This window comes from Salvelinus alpinus, chromosome 14, assembly GCF_045679555.1.
Source record: "Salvelinus alpinus chromosome 14, SLU_Salpinus.1, whole genome shotgun sequence".
Lineage (NCBI taxonomy): Eukaryota > Metazoa > Chordata > Actinopteri > Salmoniformes > Salmonidae > Salvelinus > Salvelinus alpinus.
The window spans coordinates 12,718,335-12,742,322 of NC_092099.1; the positions used below are offsets into that span (position 1 = coordinate 12,718,335).

At 44.7% G+C, this 23,988-nt stretch overlaps 1 protein-coding gene across 6 annotated transcripts in view; it reads left to right on the plus strand.

The window, feature by feature from the left end:
- The window catches only part of LOC139538435 (plakophilin-4-like), a 143,787-nt gene that overhangs the window by 30,526 nt on the left and 89,273 nt on the right, over positions 1-23,988 (plus strand). The window lies entirely within an intron of this gene.

The following is a 23,988-nucleotide window of genomic DNA, read 5'->3' on the forward strand; positions in this document are numbered from 1 at the left end:
TATTCCCTTTATAGTGCACTACTTTTGACCAAAGCTGGGTGCCATTTGGGATGCAGCATGTGACTCTGGGGGTTAGACAATCAGGAGCTGGGCTTAAAGGGATATTTCACCCAAATTACAAAATGACATGTTGGTTTCTTTACTCTGTAAGCACTCTATGGACAAGGTGTGACAGCAATCTGTGCTTGGGTCTATTTCCCCTGTCTCTGTTTCCAAATCAATTTGTGGCACAAATCCCATTTAGCATTTGTGGCACAAATCCCATTGAAGTCAAGGGATCGATATTAGCATTTTTTTGCGCATCATGTTCAAATCATCTATAGGTGACTTTGATGAGCTTCAAAATACATTTGAGGTACTTTTGGATGATTTGGACATGATGCACGAAAAATGCTAATATCGATCCCTTGACATGAATGGGATTTGTGCCACAAATGTTAAAATGTTAGCATTTGGATACAGTGCCAGGGAAATAACACCAAAGCATGGAAGACCAGGAAGACCAGAAAGCGGAGTAAGCGGACACAGTGCCAGGGTGGATTACCCATGAGCTCTAGCAGTTCTCTCAGAGATGTCCATCTCTCGGCAGCACAGAGCCCAGACTCTCCCACCAACGAGCACTGGTGTAGGCTGAACTAACACTGCAGGTCGGCTTACTTACATCCCTTTGTTCACTGCAATAGCAGTATAACGGCAGGATCGAACGTTTCTACATTGCTCTCCTCATAGAAAGGAACTGTGCCTGGAGCCACATTTTGGAAAGTACTTAGCTATCGAGCTACCAGAGGAAATGTATGTTTGTGAGGCCCAGATGAATGGCAGTCCGAAAGGAAGAAATTATTGCCCTTCTTTGGCAGTGTTTGGATCTTTGTTGTGTCCTTAAAGACACACAGATTGGCTTTTGTGTTGCTTTCATTCAGCTGCAGAAGGCATCATCAGCAACAGCAACAGCAGCAGATCATAAGAGCAGCAGCTTTTGTGGCACAGCCAGCCAGCCAGGCAGAACAACACAACTGCACAGCAGCCCTCTACCATCAGGCCGTTTTATGTGAGCTTGGAGGATGTTGAATGCGTCCCAAATGGCACCCTATTCCCTATGTAGTGCACTACTTTAAACACGAAGAATCTGTCTGCTGAATTGCCTTCTCTGGCCGACCAGGGCACACTTGTTATGACCCTGCCTATGTCTGGCTTAGCCTCACACACACACACACACACACACACACACACACACACACACACACACACACACACACACACACACACACACACACACACAGACGTTTGTTTTACTATCCTTGGACCAAACAGTTTATTCCCATACAAAATCAATTTTCCCTGACCCCTAAACCCTTAACCTAACTCTAACCTTAACCCCAAAACCCTAACCCTAAACCTAACCCCAAAGCCTAAAAAAGCCTTTTTCCTTGTGGGGACCGGTGTAATTGTCCATGTTTTACTATCGTTGTGCGGACTTCTGGTCCCCACAATGATAGTAAATCCAAACCACACACACACACACACACACACACACACACACACACACACACACACACACACACACACACACACACACACACACACACACACACACACACACACACACAGCCTTTCCTCTGCAGCTGGTGTGTGGTGTAGTAAAGCACTGCTCAGGGGGGGGGGGGTCCTTGCTTTGAGTGCTCAAAATGTGACGACCTCTTTAAGCAACGAAAAGCAAACTGAAAAATAGTCCTCTTGAGATCACAATGCAATGCTTCCTCCATCCTCCATTCTGGCAGACTGATCCAAGTGACCTCTGTGTGGACCTGTGTTTCTTGGAGCTGGAGAAGTCAAAGAAATACAATAATTTGGCCGTTGACTAAAAGGCAGGGTTTGAATTTTGTGGAATTTCTACATCTGCTGCTCGAAAAAAAGCAGGAGTTAGGTTCAAATTGCCATGATGGCAGAAGCAGTTCCACAACTGCGGGTGAACTAAGGCCTCTAAATACAATCGACTAGGAAGCTAGCTACCTCTGGCCTTACCTCCTCGTTCTTCTTTTCTCACCTACTGCTGTGACAGGCTAGGAGAAATCTGAAAGCATTCCCGCCTCGATAATAGCCATAAAAAATGGAAGCCCTTCTTGGAGCAATTATCCTATGGGACTGGAGAGTGAGAGAGTGATAGATAGACAGATAGAGAGAACAGAGCAGTGGCTGCAGCCTGTGGGCTGTTTCACTGTGCTGTTCAGCAGGAGCCTGATGTCACTGCAGTGGCTGACTGACTGGCAGAACGGAGGGCAGATAATCTGCTGCCAACGTGACGTGATGGCAGAGAGACAGAGGGGAGCAGTGTGTACTGGGCTGACCCTGGCACACACAGGTCTGTCTGTTTAAACCCAGCCCAGGGACAACCCTCTCCTTTCCTCCGTATCTCCATCGCAGTCATCATTATCAGTGTCATCAGTAGTAGGCAGGAAGGCATCAACAGCAGCATGACAAAGACCAGGTACCAGTGCGACTGAGACTAGAGCTGTTGCGGGGACCGTATTACCGCCACACCGGCGGTCACGAGTCATGAAGGCAGTCAAATTCCACATGACCGTTTAGTCACGGTAATTGGGCTTCTCCAAGCTCTGATGCTGCTGATGGTCATTAGTAGCCTATCAAACTTGCTAACTGCCTGGTTCTCAGCATTCCGTTGTCCCTCTAATCACTTAGACATCAATGCAAATGTGATCAAAAATCGAATCAAACACTCCATGAGAGCCCATGTGCTCATGTTGCGCAACATTTCTATAGGCTATGCAATTGTGGGAGAAAACAGAGTGATGGCCTCTATTAAAAAGAGGAGGATCCCATCAGCTTTCTATAGGCTACTCCTACTATATTTATTTCTCAACTTTCCTAATATAAAGCACATTGCCTATCTTTACAACAGGAGTATAGCCTGCCTGGCTGGTATGAAAATGAACCACGGGAAAAGCGTCCTCCATTCGCTATTTAAGAGCATTAAGAGCATAGACAACGTGTATTTCCCCCCCCTGCCCCTGTTTCGAGACAGGCGCATAATAATAGTCCATTCTAAATCAAAACAAATGTCACACATATATTATTTAGTATATGTAAAGACAAGATTAAATCAAGACTAGTCTGATAGGTGACAATATTAGCTTATCACTTGTTAATTATATATTATCACTTGTGAATGATGCCCAGCGTAAGGCAAGAAACAATGCCTTTTGCCCCCCGACTTTTTCAACACCTCATGTAGCTTAGCCCATAGGCCTGTATGTTTTGATACGGGTTGTATCACAACTAAAGTGGCCAAATAACTTTAAAAAAGCACATTAATCCACTTTACAAGGGGAGTAGAGCCTAACTGGCATACATACACAGCGTGTGAGTTTCAAGTTTGAGGAAGATAATTTTCACCATAAAAATCCACCTTTATAAGAAAATCATTACATGCATAATCGCATTTGCAGTCATTTTTGATAATGGTGTTTTCCCGCTATTGGAACATTCACGCTTATGTCGTGTGCATATTGCTGCGCTTATAATGTGAAGAAATAACCAAATAGTTTATCAACATTTTAAGCTAAACGTTCTGATCTGTTGCGTCAGCCTCATTGTGTACATTTTTTTATTATTTTATGCTAGTGGTTGTATTTATTTGGGATCTAACGCATCACACAACTGTCCCAGACTTTGTTTGGAATATTTATTTCTCGTAACAGAATATAATAAAACCAACTTTTTTACTATGGGGGATAGTAGATTGACATAGGCTAGTGCTCTTGCTGTTCGTTAGGCCTGCTCATCTGGTTGGCTGACGAAAAGTAAATGTGGACAGTTCTTCCAATATCTTCAATATCCACCTCGGAATTGGATAAGGAAGTGTCTGTCCCTGAAGTGTCTGTCTGTGAGAAAGACCAGGTCACGTGATGGAGAGCCATGTGAGTGACAGGTGCTTCGGAGCACAACCACTGGCAGCAGAAGGCATGGATTTTTTGGGGGTGCAATACGGCCACACAAAGGGGAAATTCGAGGCATTATCAAATGCTTGACAAATTGTAAATGAGAGACTATTGGAGTGTGTACAGCCTGCGCAAAAACCAAAGCAGAGCTCATGCCTTTTCAAATCATCATTAGAGTCTCATCATACAGCCTTACAAATCAAAACATATAACCCAATGTTTGTAGAACAACTAATACCTCAGACAATAACATTGACGTATACGCTGACTTCGGTGAGCGAGTTTATAAGGAAGTGTATAGGAGATGTTGTACCCACTGTGACTATTAAAACCTTCCCTAACCAGAAACCCTGGGTTGATGGCAGCATTCGCGCAAAACTGAGAGCACGTACATTTAATCCCGGCAAAGCTACTGGAAATGGTTTGATATTACCTGTTAGATACTGCTGCACTGTCGGATCTAGAAGCTTAAGCATTTCGCGACACTCGCAATAACATCTGCTAACCATGTGTATGTGAGAAATACAATTTAATTGGATTTGATACCTGTAAATTAAGCATATAGGAATACCTCATTTCTTTGTTAACCGCTCAACACAGAATAGCCGCATGCGCACACTCCCTCAGATCGTTTGGAGAAAATATCCTTTCTATTTTATTAATCTTTGTTCAATTGTATTCTTCATACTATAAAATAATGCCATGGAATTCTAAGAAAATCTTGTCTGCTCAATGAACTAGTGTAGCCCGTTAGCCATATGGCATAGCCAGATCAGGACCTAACATAAGGACAACTCAGACAATGCTATTCTGTTCTTCTGAAATAGACTACACTTTCTTCATATCATGTTTCTTTAGACCTGTCTAAAATAAATCATGAATTTATTGTGAAAGTGTAGGCTATATTACATGGATTTATTGTGAAAGTGTAGGCTATATTACATGGATTTATTGTGAAAGTGTAGGCTATATTACATGGATTTATTGTGAAAGTGTAGGCTATATTACATGGATTTATTTCAAATGTAGATGTTCCAAAGGTCCGCATCCGTGGCTGGTAGGCCATGTTGAAGCCAGGAGATGCTCAATGTGTTTATGTTAATTAACGGTCAATTACCGTGAGACCGACAGTTATTTGCTTGACAATCACCGGCTGACGACATTTCGTGACCGCCACAGCCCTAACTGGGACCAATAAGAAGCTTCTAGCACCATGGGGTGATGGTGTCATACAGGAAGGATATACCCGGCCATCCTACATATACTCGGCCGTCCTCACTCGGAATCCCTAAGGAAGACCAGAAAGCGGAGTAAGCGGTGCCAGGGGTGGATTACCCATGAGCTCTAGCAGCTCTCTCAGAGATGTCCATCTCTCGGCAGCACAGAGCCCAGACTCTCCCACCAACGAGCACTGGTGTAGGCTGAACTAACACTGCAGGTCGGCTTACTTACATCCCTTTGTTCACTGCAATAGCAGTATAACGGCAGGATCGAACGTTTCTACATTGCTCTCCTCATAGAAAGGAACTGTGCCTGGAGCCACATTTTGGAAAGTACTTAGCTATCGAGCTACCAGAGGAAATGTATGTTTGTGAGGCCCAGATGAATGGCAGTCCGAAAGGAAGAAATTATTGCCCTTCTTTGGCAGTGTTTGGATCTTTGTTGTGTCCTTAAAGACACACAGATTGGCTTTTGTGTTGCTTTCATTCAGCTGCAGAAGGCATCATCAGCAACAGCAACAGCAGCAGATCATAAGAGCAGCAGCTTTTGTGGCACAGCCAGCCAGGCAGAACAACACAACTGCACAGCAGCCCTCTACCATCAGGCCGTTTTATGTGAGCTTGGAGGATGTTGAATGCGTCCCAAATGGCACCCTATTCCCTATGTAGTGCACTACTTTTGACCAGAGCCCTATGGGTGCTCAAACGTAGTGTACTCCTTAAGGAATAGGGTGCCATTTGGGATGCAGACACCGTCTTCTGATGTGTAGCTTACAAAACCACCTCATCTGCAGTACAGTCTATAGAGAATTTTGTGGGTTTTGGAGAGAGACCAACGGTCCAAATTTGTCTGTGGTCCAATCTCTGTCTGTTATTTTCTTTGTGATAAAACAACCATTGATAAGATGCAAAATAAGATTAGAGGAATCCTCTTTTAGATAGAGCAAAATGGGTTCTCGCCCTCTCTCCTTCCGCGCCCCAAATGGTACCCTATTCCCTACATAGTGTAGATACTACTTTTGACCAGAGCCCATAGGGCCCTGGTCAAACATAGTGCACTAGTAGGGAATAGGGTACCATTTGGGACGCAGCCTCTGTTTCTTCTCTCTCATCCAGCCTCCGTGCCAGGCGCTGGCTGTCACTTCAGCAGACACACAGATGACAGCCTCTTTAATGGCATTTTAATGATCTAGCCCAAGATGCAACTCCACTTTCATGTTTCCGATGCCGAAAGGAAAACTTCCTTCCTTTTCGTCCATCCTCTTATCTATGTCACAGATAGGGCTGTTGCGGTGACCGTATTACCGCCACGCCAGCGGTCACGATTCATGTGGGCATGATTCGTGTGTGTGTGTGTGTTCCCAAACAAGGACCTGTGGCACCACTCTGGTGTCTGGTTCATCCTTGGGAGCAATTTCCAAACGTCTGAAGGTACCACGTTCATCTGTACAAACAATAGTACGCAAGTATAAACACCGTAGGACCACGCAGCCGTAATACCGCTCAGGAAGGAGATGCTTTCTGTGTCCTAGAGATGAACGTACTTTGTTGCAAAAAGTGCAAATCACAGAACAACAGCAAAGGACCTTGTGAAGATGCTGGAGGAAACAGGTACAAAAGTATCTATATTCAAAGTAAAACGAGTTCTATATCGACATAACCTGAAAGGCCGCTCAGCAAGGAAGAAGCCACTGCTCCAAAACTGCCATAAAAAAAGCCAGATTACGGTTTGCAACTGCACATGGGGACAAAGATCGTACTTTTTGGAGAAATGTCCTCTGGTCTGATGAAACAAAAATAGAACTGTTTGGCCATAATGACCATCGTTATGTTTGGAGGAAAAAGGGGGATGCTTGCAAGCCGAAGAACACCATCCCAACCGTGAAGCACGGGGGTTGCAGCATCATGTTGTGGGGGTGCTTTGCTGCAGGAGGGACTGGTGCACTTCACAAAATAGATGGCATCATGAGGAAGTAAAATTATGTGGATATATTGAAGCAACATCTCAAGACATCAGTCAGGAAGTTAAAGCTTGGTCGCAAATGGTTCTTCCAAATGGACAATGACCCCAAGCATACTTCCAAAGTTGGACAACAAAGTCAAGGTATTGGAGTGGCCATCACAAAGCCCTGACCTCAATCCAATAGAACATTTGTGGGCAGAACTGAAAAAGCGTGTGCGAGCAAGGTGGCCTACAAACCTGACTCAGTTACACCAGCTCTGTCAGGAGGAATGGGCCAAAATTCACCCAACTCATTGTGGGAAGCTTGTGGAAGGCTACTTGAAACGTTTGACCCAAGCAATGCTACCAAATACTAATTGAGTGTATGTAAACTTCTGACCCACTGGGAATGTGATGAAAGAAATCAAATCTGAAATAAATCATTCTCTCTACTATTATTCTGACATTTCACATTCTTAAAATAAAGTGATGATCCTAACTGACCTAAGACAGGGAATATTTACTAGGATTAAATGTCAGGAATTGTGAAAAACTGAGTTTAAATGTATTTGGCTAAGGTGTATGTAAACTTCCGATTTCAACTGTATATACAGGGAGTACCAGTACCAGATCAATGTGCAGAGGTACCAGGTACTTGAGGTAGATATGTACATGAAGGCATCATAGAAGATAATAATGAGAGTTAAATAAAGAACGGAGTAGCAGCAGCATATGATGAGTGTAAAGGTGTGTGTGAGTGTGCACGTGTGTTTGTTTTGTGTCGGTTTGCATGTGTGCGTGAGGATTTTGTGTGGGAGTGACAGTGTAGTGTGGGAGTGAGTGTGTATATGCTGTGTATATATAGTCCAGTGAGTGTGCGTAGAGTCAGTGGAAGATAGAGTCAGTACAGATTAGAGGTCGACCTCTATGATTTTTCAACGCCGATACCGATACCGATTAATGGAGGACAAAAAAAGCCGATACCGATTAATCGGCCAATTAAAAAAAAAAAAAAATGTATTTATATATATATATAGCATACATACGCACACATTTTTGTAATAATGACAATTGCAACAATACTGAATGAACAATGAAGACTTTTATTTTAGTTTCAGACTGAATGTATGTAGCGATCGATAGAGCAGCGGAATTAAATTCAGGGCGAGTGGTCAGGCAAGTGATGAATAGCATTCCATGAAATGTTAGGAAATTCTTCATGTTTCTTGAGGTTTTTAGATGTAGTTACTAAGATCTTTTAAGTAGTGTTGTAGGAGGCCTTGAAATCAGTTCTCTTGTTCAGTGCTTAGATTTTCTTGTTCACTTTGCTAGCATTGTGTTATGCATATTGCTTACAAAGGTCTGTCACTACTGCATGCTGTACATTCTTCCTCTCAAAATCAGAGTTTTGTCCCAAGGTGACTTTGTGTAGCAGTGATTTCCAGTGAGTAATAATGCTGTCTGTCTGTTTCTCTCTCTCTCCCTCTCTCTCTAATGCTGTCTGTCTGTTTCTCTCTCTCTCCCTCTCTCTCAATTCAATTCAACTCGCTTTATTGGCATGACGTAACAATGTACATATTGCCAAAGCTTATTTTGGATATTTACAATATAAAAATGAGAATCAAAATTGTCAATGTGACAACAGTAACAACAATAACCAAGGGTCAAAATAACCATACATTCAACAATAACAATAAGCATACAGTAGAGTACATGTGTAGGTTGATTGGTCTGTCAGACACTGTCCCTCAACTTATGTCAGGCAGCAATGTATTGCGCTGCCAACCCACAGCTCTCTGCGTCCTCCCCCAACAGGACTGGTAGCCTACTCTCATCAGAGAGGTCTTTGATACCTTGAATAAGGGTTTCAAATTTGGGGAAATGACACTCACTCATATTTTTATATTTTTGACATTTTGTCAAGAAATGCAGCTCCGTCTCAGGTTCTGCTGTTGTGCAGTGGTTGCATAGCCTTTCCTCTACAGGGAGCCAGGTTTTCCTGTGTCTACCCTTCTCAATGGCAAGGCTGTGCTCACTGAGCCTGTACTTTGTCAATGTTTTTCTAAGGTTTTGATCAGTAACCATGGTCAAATATTTAGCCACAGTGTACTGTCGAAATATAGTTTTGTTTTGACTGTGTTGTAATTTGGTTTATCCTGATTGATTGGATGTTCTGGTCCTGAGGCTCTCTCTCTCCCTCTCTTCTCTTTCTCTCTCTCGCTCTCCCTCTCTCTCATCTCTCTCTTCCTCTCACTCTCTCTTTCTCAGTGTTTCTCTCTCTCTCACTCTCCCTCTCACTCTCCCTCTTTCTCAGTGTCTCTCTTTCTCAGTCTCTCACTCTCCCTCTTTCTCAGTGTCTCTCTTTCTCAGTCTCTCACTCTCCCTCTTTCTCAGTGTCTCTCTCTCTCTACCTCTTTCTCCGTGTCTCTCTCTCTCCCTCTTTCTCAGTGTCTCTCTTTCTCAGTGCCTCTCTCTCTCCCTCTTTCTCAGTCTCTCTCTCTTTCTCAGTCTCACTCTCTCTCTCCCACACTCTCAGTCTCACACTCTCTCCCTCTCTCTCAGTCTCACACTCTCTCCCCCTTTCTCAGTCTCTCTCTTTCTCTCTCTCTCTCTGTCTCTCTGTCTCTCTCAGTCTCTTCTCTCTCTCAGTCTCTCTCTCTCAGTCTCTCTCTGTCTCAGTCTCTCTCTCTCTGTCTCTCTCTCTCTCAGTCTCTCTCTCTCTCTCAGTCTCTCTCTCTCTCTGTCTCTCTCTCTCTCAGTCTCTCCCTCTCAGTCTTATATATATATATATATATATATCCCTCCCACATTCAGCAATGTCGTGGGCCTCATTAGAATACTTTAGCAGCCACACACTGCTGCTGCTAGAGAGCAGAACTGTCAAGCCCCATTGCCACTTAATGAACAAATATGTTTCCAGAGGATTTCTCTCAACCCCCAGTCAAGAAAAAAGCCATCTGCCTCTAGTTACGTAAAATGTCCCTCTGCCGCCATAATGGAACTGCAGCCCTTTTGGATGACAAGCGTCCGTGCCCTCCTCCTGCAGCGCCTGGATCAGATCAGAACCCAGTTTGAGATCCAAATGGCACCCTATTCCCTGTATAGTTCACTACTTTTGAGCCCTATGGGACACTGAGTGCTGTTGGGCCAGTGCAGCATCAAATAGAGACAGTGAAGAAGTGAGAAATAAAAGTCAGATAAGATCTCTAGTCTTAATTAATAGAGAGATTTGGACATTTTCTGGTGCCGGGGCTGGAGCACAGATTGCTGTGATATAACTCACTGTTCCTGTCTGTCTGCTGTATGTGAGTTGAACGTTTTAGTAGTCATATGTACAGGATATCAACGCAATGCTTACTTGCAAGTTCATTTTCGACATTGCAGTAATAGGAAATAATAAAATAATAAAATACGAACATGTATTAAATGGCTCAGGAGAATAGCATAAACATTTTAGCATAAGTATAATTAAAAACCTTTTAGGGTCACACTGAGTGCTTCTAGGTAGTCTTAAACACGTCTACTTTGAAGCAAAACTAAACATCTCACACACATGGTTATGGGCATAATGAAAGAAGATACCTATACCATGTCAGATATAGAGTTGACATGTTTTCCATTTTGAATTTGCATCCCAATATTGCACTTTAAATACAGCACAGAAGACTGAAATATAACAAAACCGTTTGACATAGAAACACCGGAGTTTCAGCAGGTTTTTTAAAATCATGTTGATTAATTATGAAATGATGAGAAATATTTATAACATTCCAACCATGAGGCCACTAGAGGGCGCTTTGGTTATTTGACTGCAGGAAAGGTCTAGTACAAGAAGACACAATATGTACACATGCTTCAAAGAAAGTGGGGATGTGTGTGGGGGTGTGGGTGGGGGTGAGGGGGTTGTGATATACAGTGAATTCGGAAAGTATTCAGACTAGAGGTCGACCGATTAATCGGAATGGCCGATTAATTAGGGCCGATTTCAAGTTTTCATAACAATCGGAAATCGGTATTTTTGGACACCGATTGTGACCGATTTATTAAAAAAAATGTTTACACCTTTATTTATCTAGGCAAGTCAGTTAAGAACACATTCTTATTTTCAATGATGGCCTAGGAACGGTGGGTTAACTGCCTTGTTCAGGGGCAGAACGACAGATTTTAACCTTGTCAGATCGGGGATTCGTTTTTTGCAACCTTCCGGTTACTAGTCCAACGCTCTAACCACCTGCCTTACATTCCACTCCATGAAGAGCCTGCGTGGCAGGCTGACTACCTGTTACGCGAGGGCAGCAAGAAGCCAAGGTAAGTTTCTAGCTAGCGTTAAACTTATTTTATAAAAAACAATCAATCTTAACATAATCACTAGTTAACTACACATGGTTGATAATATTACTAGTTTATCTAGCGTGTCCTGTGTTGCATATAATCGATGTGGTGCCTGTTAATTTCTCATTGAATCACAGCCTACTTCGCCAAACGGGTGATGATTTAACAAGCGCATTCGTGAAAAAAGCACTGTCGTTGCACCAATGTACCTAACCATAAACATCAATGCCTTTCTTAAAATCAATACACAACTATATATTTTTAAACCTGCATATTTAATTAATATTGCCTGCTAACATGAATTTCTTATAACTAGGGAAATTGTGTCACTTCTCTTGCGTTCCGTGCAAGCAGTCAGGGTATATGCAGCAGTTTGGGCCGCCTGGCTCGTTGCGAACTGTGTGAAGTCCATTAATTCCTAACATAATTAATTTGCCAGAATTTTACATAATTATGACATAACATTGAAGGTTGTACAATGTAACAGCAATATTTAGACTTAGGGATGCCACCCGTTAGATAAAATACGGAACGGTTCTGTATTTCACTGAAAGAATAAACGTTTTGTTTTATATAGTAAAATTATATAATAAAATTATATATATATTTTATTATAGTTTCCGGAATCTACCATAGTAATGACCAAAGGCTCGTATTTCTGTGTTTTGTTATATTATAATTAAGTCTATGATTTGATAGAGCAGTCTGGACTGAGCGGTGGTAGGCAGCAGCAGGCTCGTAAGCAGTCATTCAAACAACACTTTAGTGCGTTTGCCAGCAGCTCTTCGCTGTGCTTCAAGCATTGCGCTGTTTATGGCCTATCAACTCCCGAGATTAGGCTGGTGTAACCGATGTGAAATGGCTAGCTAGTTAGCGGGGTGCGCGCTAATAGCGTTTCAAACGTCACTCGCTCTGAGACTTGGAGTAGTTATTCCCCTTGCTCTGCAAGGGCCGCGGCTTTTGTGGAGCGATGGGTAACGATGCTTCGAGGGTGGCTGTTGTCGATGTGTTCCTGGTTCAAGCCCAGGTAGGAGCGAGGAGAGGGACGGAAGCTATACTGTTACACTGGCAATACTAAAGTGCCTATAAGAACATCCAATAGTCAAAGGTATATGAAATACAAATGGTATAGAGAGAAATAGTCCTATAGTTCCTATAATAACTACAACCTAAAACTTCTTACCTGGGAAGATTGAAGACTCATGTTAAAAGGAACCACCAGCTTTCATATGTTCTCATGTTCTGAGCAAGGAACTTAAACGTTAGCTTTTTTACATGGCACATATTGTACTTTTACTTTCTTCTCCAACACTTTGTTTTTGCATTATTTAAACCAAATTGAACATGTTTCATTACTTATTTGAGGCTAAATTGATTTTATTGATGTATTCTATTAAGTTAGAGTAAGTGTTGTTGTAATTGTCATTATAACAAATACATTTTAAAAAATGGCCGATTTAAATCGGTATCGTCTTTTTTTGGTCCTCCAATAATCGGTATCGGTGGTGAAAAATCATAATCGGTCGACCTCTAATTCAGATCCCTTGACTTTTTCCAAATGTTCTTACGTTACAGCCTAATTCTAAAATGATTAAATACATTTTCTTCCTCATCAATCTACACACAATACCCCAGAATGAAACAGCAAAAATGTTTTTTCCCCCCGCAAATGTATTCAAAATAAAAAACTGAAATAGCTTATTCACATAAGTATTCAGACCCTTTGCTGTGAGACTCGAAATTGAGCTCAGGTGCATCCTGTTTCCATTGATCATCCTTGAGATGTTTCTACAACTTGATTGGAGTCCAGCTATGGTAAATTCCATTGATTGGACATGATTTGGAAAGGCACACACCGGTCTATATAAAGGTCCCACAGTTGACAGTGCATGTCAGAGAAAAAAAACAAGCCACGAGGTCGAAGGAATTGTCCGTAGAGCTCCCAGACAGGATTGTGTTGAGGCACAGATCTCGGGAAGGGTACCAAAACATTTCTGCAGCATTGAAGGTTCCCAAGGGGCGGCAGGTAGCCTAGTGGTTAGAGGGTTGGGGCGGATCGAATCCCCGAGCTGACAAGGTAAAAATCTGTCGTTCTGCCCCTGAACAAGGCAGTTAACCCACTGTTCCCAGGTAGGCTGACATTGTAAATAAGAATGTTCTTAACTGACTAGCCTAGTTAAATAAAGGTAATATATATATATATTAAAATTACACAGTTGCCTCCATCATTCTGAAATGGAAGAAGTTCGGAACCACCAAGACTTCCCGGCCAAACTGAGCAATCTGGGGAGAAGGGTCTTGGTCAGGGAGGTGACCAAGAACCCGATGGTCACTCTGACAGAGCTCCAGAGTTCCTCTGTGGAGATGGGAGAACCTTCCAGAAGGACAACCACCTCTGCATCGCTCTGACAATCAGGCCTTTATGGTAGAGTGGCCAGACGGAAGCCACTCCTCAGTAAAAGGCACATGACAGCCGCTTGGAGTTTGCCTAAAGACTCTCAGAACATGACAAACAAGATTCTCTGGTCTGATGAAACCAAGATTGAACTCTTTGGCCTGAATGCTAAGCGTCACGTCTGGAGGAAACCTGGCACTATCCCTACGGTGAAGCATGATGGTGGCTGCATCATGCTGTGCGGATGTTTTTCAGCGGCAGGGACTGGGAGACTAGTCAGGATCGAGGGAAAGATGAATGGTGCAAAGTACAGAGAGATCCTTGATGAAAATCTGCTCCAGAGCGCTCAGGACCTCAGACTGGGGCAAAGGTTCACCTTCCAACAGGACAACGACCCTAAGCGCACAGCGAAGATAACGCAGGAGTGGCTTTGGGACAAGTCTCTGAATGTCCTTGAGTGGCCCAGCCAGAGCCCGATCGAACATCTCTGGAGAGACCTGACACTCCCCATCCAACCTGACAGAGCTTGTGTTTCCACAAAGTACTGAGTAAAGGGTCTGAATACTTATGTAAATGTGATATTTAAATTATTTTACATTTACATAAAAAAAAAAAATCGTACAACAAACAACTGTTTTGGCTTTGTCATTAGGTGGTTTTGTGTGTAGATTGACGAGGGGGAAAACAATTGTAATCAATTTTAGAGTAAGGCTGTAACGTTACAAAAAGTCAAGGGCTCTGAATACTTTCCGAATGCCCTGTACCTCACCATTCTTGTCTATCTGCTATATATGTGTGTGGCAGAGGAAGTGCTGAGTCGACAGCAGGAAATGTACATCTATTTCACTCACCTCCGCATCATGGCTTCTCAATCGTTCATTTCGCTGTATTCGCTGACAGGCTAGTCATGATGTCGTCAGTACTGTACCACACTGCTTTCTCCACTAAAGTCAGGTAGGAGACATGTTGAAGAAAGGGACTGCCTTTGTCCCCACACTGAAAGGTCTAGTATTAGTCTATTATTAATTCACTAGTAGTCTACTACTAGTCTTCTATAGTATGCTATAGCTTCACTTCCAGGTGAAACTTATACCAATGGACTTCCTTTGAATTCCAACACTTTGATTGTTGTAGAAGAGACCTATGAACGACACCCTGCTGTGCTGTTGCAGATTGGTATTGTTTTCTTCTGTCAACATGTTGATGATTCATATTGCTACTGTTGTTTGTCTCTGAGCAGGGATCATCCGTTTGAGAAGGGGGCTTTAGAAATGTTCACAAACCCCATGATAACGATGATTCTAGTGATATCCATCTATCATGGCAATGTGGTCGAAAAGTGTGAAGTACAGTAGGATTAGAACTTGTTCTACTATGCCGCCTTTCAGGTGGTCTCAGACCTCGCAAAAGAACTCCAAGAAAAGCACTCGCTGTTAGCCGTCACAATACCCATCATGCTACAAAAGCATTAGATATGCATTAAAGTGCCGCATGAAAATATATTGAAATCCTTCGCTGCTCGGGGATGGTAAAATTGCAGATGTCGTGTGTTGTCATTTATTGTCTCTATCTCCTATGGTTGAGCAGAGCGTGAGGACGTGTCTAGGAGAGGGACATGCCACCTCTGGCTTTACCTGTCATTGGGCCTCCTCAATTCAATCCAATTCCAACTTTATTGTTCCGGTTGTGTAATTCATTGTGCAGCCAGGAATATGGAAGATACAACATGTACAGTTGAAGTCAGAAGTTTACATACACTTAGCCAAATACATTTAAACTCAGTTTTTCACAATTCATGAAATTTAATCTTAGTAACAATTCCCTGTCTTAGGTCAGTTAGGATCACCACTTTATTTTAAGAATGTGAAATGTCAGAATAATAGTAGAGAGAATGATTTATTTCAGCTTTTATTTCTTTCATCAGTGGGTCAGAAGTTTACATACACTCAATTAGTATTTGGTAGCATTGCTTGGGTCAAACGTTTCAAGTAGCCTTCCACAAGCTTCCCACAATAAATTGGGTGAATTTTGGCCCATTACTCCTGACAGAGCTGGTGTAACTGAGTCAGGTTTGTAGGCCTCCTTCCTCGCACACGCTTTTTCAGTTCTGCCACAAATTTTCTATAGGATTGAGGTCAGGGCTTTGTGATGGCCACTCCAATACCTTGACTTTGTTGTCCTTAAGCCATTTTGCCACAACTTTGGAAGTATGCTTGGGGTCATTGTCCATTTGGAAGACCCATTTGCGACCAAGCTTTAACTTCCTGACTGATGTCTTGAGATGTTGCTTCAATATATCCACACCATTTCCCTCCTCATGATGCCATCTATTTTGTGAAGTGCACCAGTCCCTCCTGCAGCAAAGCACCCCCACAACATGATGCTGCCACCCCCGTGCTTCACGGTCAGGATGGTGTTCTTCGGCTTGCAAGCCTCCCCCTTTTTCCTCCAAACATAACGATGGTCATTATGGCCAAACAGTTCTATTTTTGTTTCATCAGACCAGAGGACATTTCTCCAAAAAGTACGATCTTTGTCCCCATGTGCAGTTTCAAACCGTAGTCTGGCTTTTTTTATGGCAGTTTTGGAGCAGTGGCTTACATTTACATTTACATTTAAGTCATTTAGCAGACGCTCTTATCCAGAGCGACTTACAAATTGGCTTCTTCCTTGCTGAGCGGCCTTTCAGGTTATGTCGATATAGAACTCGTTTTACTTTGAATATAGATACTTTTGTACCTGTTTCCTCCAGCATTTTCACAAGGTCCTTTGCTGTTGTTCTGGGATTGATTTGCACATTTCGCACCAAAGTACGTTCATCTCTAGGACACAGAACGTGTCTCCTTCCTGAGCGGTATGATTGCTGCATGGTCCCATGATGTTTATACTTGCGTACTATTGTTTGTACAGATGGACGTGGTACCTTCAGGCGTTTGGAAATTGCTCCCAAGGATGAACCAGACTTGTGGAGGTCTCAATTTTTTTTCTGAGGTCTTTGGCTGATTTCTTTTGATTTTCCCATGATGTCAAGCAAAGAGGCACTGAGTTTGAAGGTAGGCCTTGAAATGCATCCACAGGTACACCTCCAATTGACTCAAATGATGTCAATTAGCCTATCAAAAGCTTCTAAAGCCATGACATCATTTTCTTGAATTTTCCAAGCTGTTTAAAGGCACAGTCAACTTAGTGTATGTAAACTTCTGACCCACTGGAATTGTGATACAGTGAATTATAAGTGAAATAATCTGTCCGTAAACAATTGTTGGAAAAATTATTTGTGTCATGCACAAAGTAGATGTCTTAACCGACTTGCCAAAACTATAGTTTGTTAACAAGAAATTTGTGGAGTGGTTGAAAAACGAGTTTTAATGACTCCAACCTAAGTGTATGTAAACGTCCGACTTCAACTGTAAGTGCAATAAATATGTAAGGAGAGTTGAATATAAGTGTTAAAAAAGATCCACCAAACAGTGACGTGGTGTGAGGAGGAGGATGCTTGGTGTTCCTCTGGGACAGGACATGGGGAGCCTACTGTTGTACACTGGACCTAGACTATCCCCTCATGTTTTCATATGGTCCTTTGCAGCTAAATTGGTAGAGCATGGCTCTTGTAATGCCAAGGTAGTGGGTTCGATTCCCAGGACCACCCATAAGTAAAATGTATGCACACGTGACTATAAGTCCCTTTGGATAAAAGCATCTGGTTAAATGACATCTACTATTATATTTGCATGCTCTGGCTGAGTTATTTTTTATCTCGGCTTAACGGCGTGATTACTATGTCGGAGCTGATGTTTGAGAGCCGACAAAGAGCGTTCCATAAAATCCTATGCTTCTTCTGGCCCAAGCCGGTCAAGCCAGGGTCACCCAAACTAGCCCTCTGAACATGATGGCTCAATCACGCCCAATCAGGACATGAAGAGAGGAGAGCCTGCTGGAGTGGAAATGATCAACAGCCTCTAATCAGAGCCCGATACCTCTATATACTGTATGACTCTGCTACTGAAAATACACTGACACAGTTGAGCCTGTATAACGTTGGCGTGACCTCACTGTGCCTGGCCTATAGGGCCAAAGACTGGTCTGCTTCTCTTCCTCTCTGGTATGAAGTTACAATGCCAGTGTTGCAGTCTTTCTAATTCTTTATGCGGTGTTGAACGTGACCTAAAACTACCGAACTCTTCAATTCCTACTTGTTCTATTTCATAGAATTTTATTTTCAGGGTTTTGGAAAAATGTTGCGAGTGGCCCTCCGTTGTCTTATCACGAGTACATCCCAAATGACCGGTGTTAAATGTAGTGCACTTCAAAGTTATAAAGGGACCTCTCAATGGGATTTGCTGGATAAATAAAGGTTAAATAAAAAAATAGGGGGCTATTTTAGGACGCAGCCGTTCATGTCAAGTGTAGACCTGTAGGTGGAGTAGAGTAGAGGCCAATGCTTGAAGCTACCAGAGTCACTGTCCATTATGCCTCTACAAGGGGTCATGCAACCCGTGGCGTGGTGGTATGTCATCGGTTTGTACTAGGCCCTATGAAGTAGGACAGGCCGAGACAGAGGGGGACAGGATCTGATTCAGCGCTGGGTGACAGGGCAGTCAGGCCCGAGGACTGACACTCATTGTCATGCCAAACAATGAGCAGAGCTTAGCAGAGCAAAGCGCATGTTGGTACAGGACGACCAGCCTTCATTGTCTCCAACCCTCCTTCCACTAAGCCTGGCACGGACCGAGGGGGGAGAGAGGGCTCTCGCTGCACCCCCCCCCCCCGCCGGCGACATGGGCTAGATAAACACGGGCCTTGTTTAATGGTCGTTACCGCGGCCTTCGTCCTGACGCGTCGCATCATTAAGCTGAATAGATGTGTCCCATTTTGTGTTTCACTGACTCTGCAAACTCAATGAATTATACATGGGGACCAGAGCAGAGCCGGTCTATTTGAGGCTGTAATGGACGCGCCACTTAGGCTGTGTTGTCTTTGTTCTTGTTTCATTAGGTTGCCGCCTGTAGCGACAAGTACAGATGTAGGATCTTAATTTGAACCAGTTTGCTACACCGGAAAATAATCCTGCATCACCAGGAAATGTGAATTAATGGACATTTTTGTAGGGGTTGATACATTTGTTTCGTAAGAGAAAATCAATTCTTAAATTTCGAAGTGGAAATTACAAACCTTAGAAGCCTTTTTAAACCTCAAGTACACTATACATTTAATTGTAAAGTTCTCCTGCAAAAGGGTGATCAAATTACGATCCTACATCTGTAACAGCCTGGTGTGAGAAGCTAATAATGAATGTATTGGATCCACATTTGTCGCGGGCTTCATAAGGCTCGTGATGACCTATCCTCTGGAAATTCCTGTTGAAATGTATGAGAGAGAGGTAAAAGTCATAAAATATGTTTTCTTTTTTGCGTCATAGGCTAATAAAGGACAAGGAGAGGGACGTTGAGGACGACGTCTTAATAATATTGATGGCCACCTGAGAGAGGAAAAGACCGAGCAGATGCAAGAGGGGAGGATTGCTTGCTGCAGGGTAGAGACGGAGAGGCTAGCTAGCTGTGCTTCGTACAGGAAGCTCTGAATCTCCTCCATGCAGGCAGGCGTTCCACAGTGGAGGCGGGTTTGGGGTACAGAGCGTGGGTAGGACAGGCTTGGAGTACAGAGCGTGGGTAGTACAGGTTTGGGGTACAGAGCATGGGTAGGACAGGCTTGGGATACAGAGCGTGGGTAGTACAGGTTTGGGGTACAGAGCATGGGTAGGACAGGCTTGGGATACAGAGCGTGGGTAGGACAGGCTTGGGATACAGAGCATGGGTAGGACAGGCTTGGAGTACAGAGCGTGGGTAGTACAGGCTTGGAGTACAGAGCATGGGTAGGACAGGCTTGGGGTACAGAGCGTGGGTAGGGCAGGCTTGGGGTACAGAGCGTGGGTAGGACAGGCTTGGGGTACAGAGCATGGGTAGTACAGGCTTGGGATACAGAGCATGGGTAGGACAGGCTTGGGATACAGAGCGTGGGTAGTACAGGTTTGGGGTACAGAGCATGGGTAGGACAGGCTTGGGATACAGAGCGTGGGTAGGACAGGCTTGGAGTACAGAGCGTGGGTAGGACAGGCTTGGGATACAGAGCATGGGTAGGACAGGCTTGGAGTACAGAGCGTGGGTAGTACAGGCTTGGAGTACAGAGCATGGGTAGGACAGGCTTGGGGTACAGAGCGTGGGTAGGACAGGCTTGGTGTACAGAGCGTGGGTAGGACAGGCTTGGGGTACAGAGCATGGGTAGGACAGGCTTGGGGTACAGAGCGTGGGTAGTACAGGCTTGGGGTACAGAGCGTGGGTAGGCCAGGCTTGGAGTACAGAGCGTGGGTAGGACAGGCTTGGAGTACAGAGCGTGGGTAGGACAGGCTTGGGATACAGAGCATGGGTAGGACAGGCTTGGAGTACAGAGCGTGGGTAGGACAGGCTTGGAGTACAAAGCATGGGTAGGACAGGCTTGGGGTACAGAGCGTGGGTAGGGCAGGCTTGGGGTACAGAGCGTGGGTAGGACAGGCTTGGGGTACAGAGCGTGGGTAGGACAGGCTTGGGGTACAGAGCGTGGGTAGTACAGGCTTGGGGTACAGAGCGTGGGTAGGACAGGCTTGGGGTACAGAGCGTGGGTAGGACAGGCTTGGGGTACAGAGCGTGGGTAGGCCAGGCTTGGAGTACAGAGCGTGGGTAGGACAGGCTTGGGATACAGAGCTTGGGTAGGACAGGCTTGGAGTACAGAGCGTGGGTAGGACAGGCTTGGGATACAGAGCATGGGTAGGACAGGCTTGGAGTACAGAGCGTGGGTAGGACAGGCTTGGAGTACAGAGCGTGGGTAGGACAGGCTTGGGGTACAGAGCGTGGGTAGTACAGGCTTGGGGTACAGAGCATGGGTAGGACAGGCTTGGGGTACAGAGCGTGGGTAGGACAGGCTTGGGGTACAGAGCGTGGGTAGGACAGGCTTGGGGTACAGAGCGTGGGTAGGACAGGCTTGGGGTACAGAGCGTGGGTAGTACAGGCTTGGGGTACAGAGCGTGGGTAGGCCAGGCTTGGAGTACAGAGCGTGGGTAGGAGAGGCTTGGGATACAGAGCTTGGGTAGGACAGGCTTGGAGTACAGAGCGTGGGTAGGACAGGCTTGGAGTACAGAGCGTGGGTAGGACAGGCTTGGGGTACAGAGCGTGGGTAGGACAGGCTTGGGGTACAGAGCGTGGGTAGGACAGGCTTGGGGTACAGAGCGTGGGTAGGACAGGCTTGGGGTACAGAGCGTGGGTAGGACAGGCTTGGGGTACAGAGCGTGGGTAGGACAGGCTTGGGGTACAGAGCGTGGGTAGGACAGGCTTGGGGTACAGAGCGTGGGTAGGACAGGCTTGGGGTACAGAGCGTGGGTAGGACAGGCTTGGTGTACAGAGCGTGGGTAGGACAGGCTTGGGGTACAGAGCATGGGTAGGACAGGCTTGGGGTACAGAGCGTGGGTAGGACAGGCTTGGGGTACAGAGCATGGTAGGACAGGCTTGGGGTACAGAGCGTGGGTAGGACAGGCTTGGGGTACAGAGCGTGGGTAGGACAGGCTTGGGGTACAGAGCGTGGGTAGGACAGGCTTGGGGTACAGAGCATGGTAGGACAGGCTTGGGATACAGAGCATGGTAGGACAGGCTTGGGGTACAGAGCGTGGGTAGGACAGGCTTGGAACTGGGATCAAGCATTTAGAGCCATATGGCAGCAGCAGATGCCTCTCTGCACTGTCTCATCAGAAACACAATCTGGATTCTATAGAAACCTGCTGCATTGGAGTTATTCAGTAGAAGAAGCAACACTGTTTGCCCTTGGCTGTGCATTATCTAGTAGCTCTGAGACCACGTTTACGCCCCTCGGACATTCAAGGCTGCACAGTCAAACAGGAGAAGGCAAATAAATGGTGAACCAACCATGTTCATGACATAAGACACCCATTTCTTTGTGTTTACTCACAAAAATGTGTACATCTTCCAGAATGTGTGATTTAAAGTGTTTTTCTGGTCATAAATGGTCCATGAAAGGATTGTGTTGTATCATGTGACAAGTGTTTTCTGCAGTGAGCCAATGAGAAAGGGAGGAGGCTGTGGAACTGAAGCCTATCTGTGTTATTTTCTTCCTGGAAGGGTCGTTCACCCTTTCCATCCCAAATGGCACCCTATTCCCTATATAGGCTCTGGTCAAAAGTAGTGCAGTACAGATCTTCATTTGATCAGTCTTTTGTTGCTGAGAATTTTCCTGCACGGCAGGATATGCAAACTTGTCGCGTCTTCGAGGTTTAAAAGGGCTTCTAAAGTTTGTAATTTCCACTTTAAATTGTCTGACTCGATTTGCCCTAACTAAAATGTATCAAAGCCTCCAAAAAAATGTATCATTCATTATAATCCACATTATTTTCCTGCTGTAGCAAACTGTCTCAAATTAAGGTCCTACATCTGCACATAGGGAATAGGGTGTCAGTCGGGACGCAGCCCGTTATCTGTGTTTCTATCAGGCTCTCAAATGTACTTTCTTATACACAACAACACTCTCTGTACCACAATATTAACTCTTGGATTCCGGCGGCCTACTTTTCTCTGGGATGCCAAATGATGACCACAACTCTCTTAGCCTGCACCGCGAACTGTAAAGTCTATTAGTTCAGAGATTTTATGGGCGTTTAAAAGGGGCACTCTTTATCTGTTTTTAGACCCTGCTACTCTGCTGTAGTCTAAACAGATACTCCCACGCTAGTGATTTGACAGCGTAGCCAGTTAAACTGCACACCCGCTTTGAAGAGATGCATATGAAAGTGTAATGGGCAGAGACATGCACGTATCAGTGATCTTCATGCGCTATCAGAGAAGTTTAATAGTAGGTGTAATGTGGTGTGAGTGCTTCAGTGCTGCTGAGAGTGCATGGGGATAGGTACAAGCTGTTGGGTTTGCACACACACACACACACACAAACACACACACACACACACACACACACACACACACACACACACACACACACACACACACACACACAGTACACTAGCGCTGTTAGATTGCGGTGTTGAGCTTCATTCAGATGGTTGAGCAGTTACAAGATCACCCGTGGCCATATTTTCCTAGACGTCACTAAAAAGATACCATCGTCTCGAAGACCGCAAACTTTTATTATATTTGATTAAATAACAGAGAACCTGGAATAGCAAGACTCAGACTAAACCGATAAGGAGATTTCGTCTTAACGTGTTCTCTATGCCATTATCTTTGTTGACTACGTCTATACAATAGTTTTGTTTCACAAATGTGCACACAGATTCTTGGTTCTTGAAACAGAAAATAAGTCCCCCTCGTTTATTCCATGCGTCTCTAAAGCGGCTGCCGCGAAGGATTTATTGATCATTTCCTTCTAAGTATATCAGTGTCAGTCTTCCTGTCAGGACAGAGAGCTGTAATATACTCTACAGAGGGGTCTGTTTCAGTCCCCGTTCCGGAATAGTATCCTCTGTTCTGTGTGTGCTAGCGGCGGGAGCAGAGCCACCGTTTCGATGTTCCTACTTCCTGAGGAAACTGCAGCGTGGCCTGTGTCTCTGTCTCTGTCTCTCTCTCTCTCTCTCTCTCTGTGTGGAGCGGCAGGGCTTAGCAGAGCTCCCCTCTCCCCTCTCTGCAGCAGCCAGGCTGCACATGGCCACTACTGAGCCAGGGGAGGGCACAAGGCAATGCAAGGCAGGCGGAGGAGGAGGGGAGGGAGGGAGAGAGGGCGGGCGGGCCAGAGGGGGAGCACTAGCTAACGCTCTCTTCTGAGCCAAATGAGTCTCCAGTCAAGAGAGACATTCTCGTGGCACCTCCAGAAGTTAAAGAGGGGTGGTGGAGATGAGGCGTGAAGCGTGGGCAGCCTGAAGCCACAGGACTTACTTCCTCTGGTGGAGTAGAGGGCTGTGACTGGCTACAGTTATATGGAAGGGGCTACAGCTGGGCTGGGGAGAGAGAGAGAGAGCTAGTCTAGCTAGATTATCGCCTATTAAGGTGAGTGGGAATGGGTCTGTGTACGTGAGAGAAAGAGAGAGAAACCGACTGAGTCCCGGCATGTCTGTGTGTGACAGAGCGGTGGTGGCATGGGTGCAAGGAAAGGGCT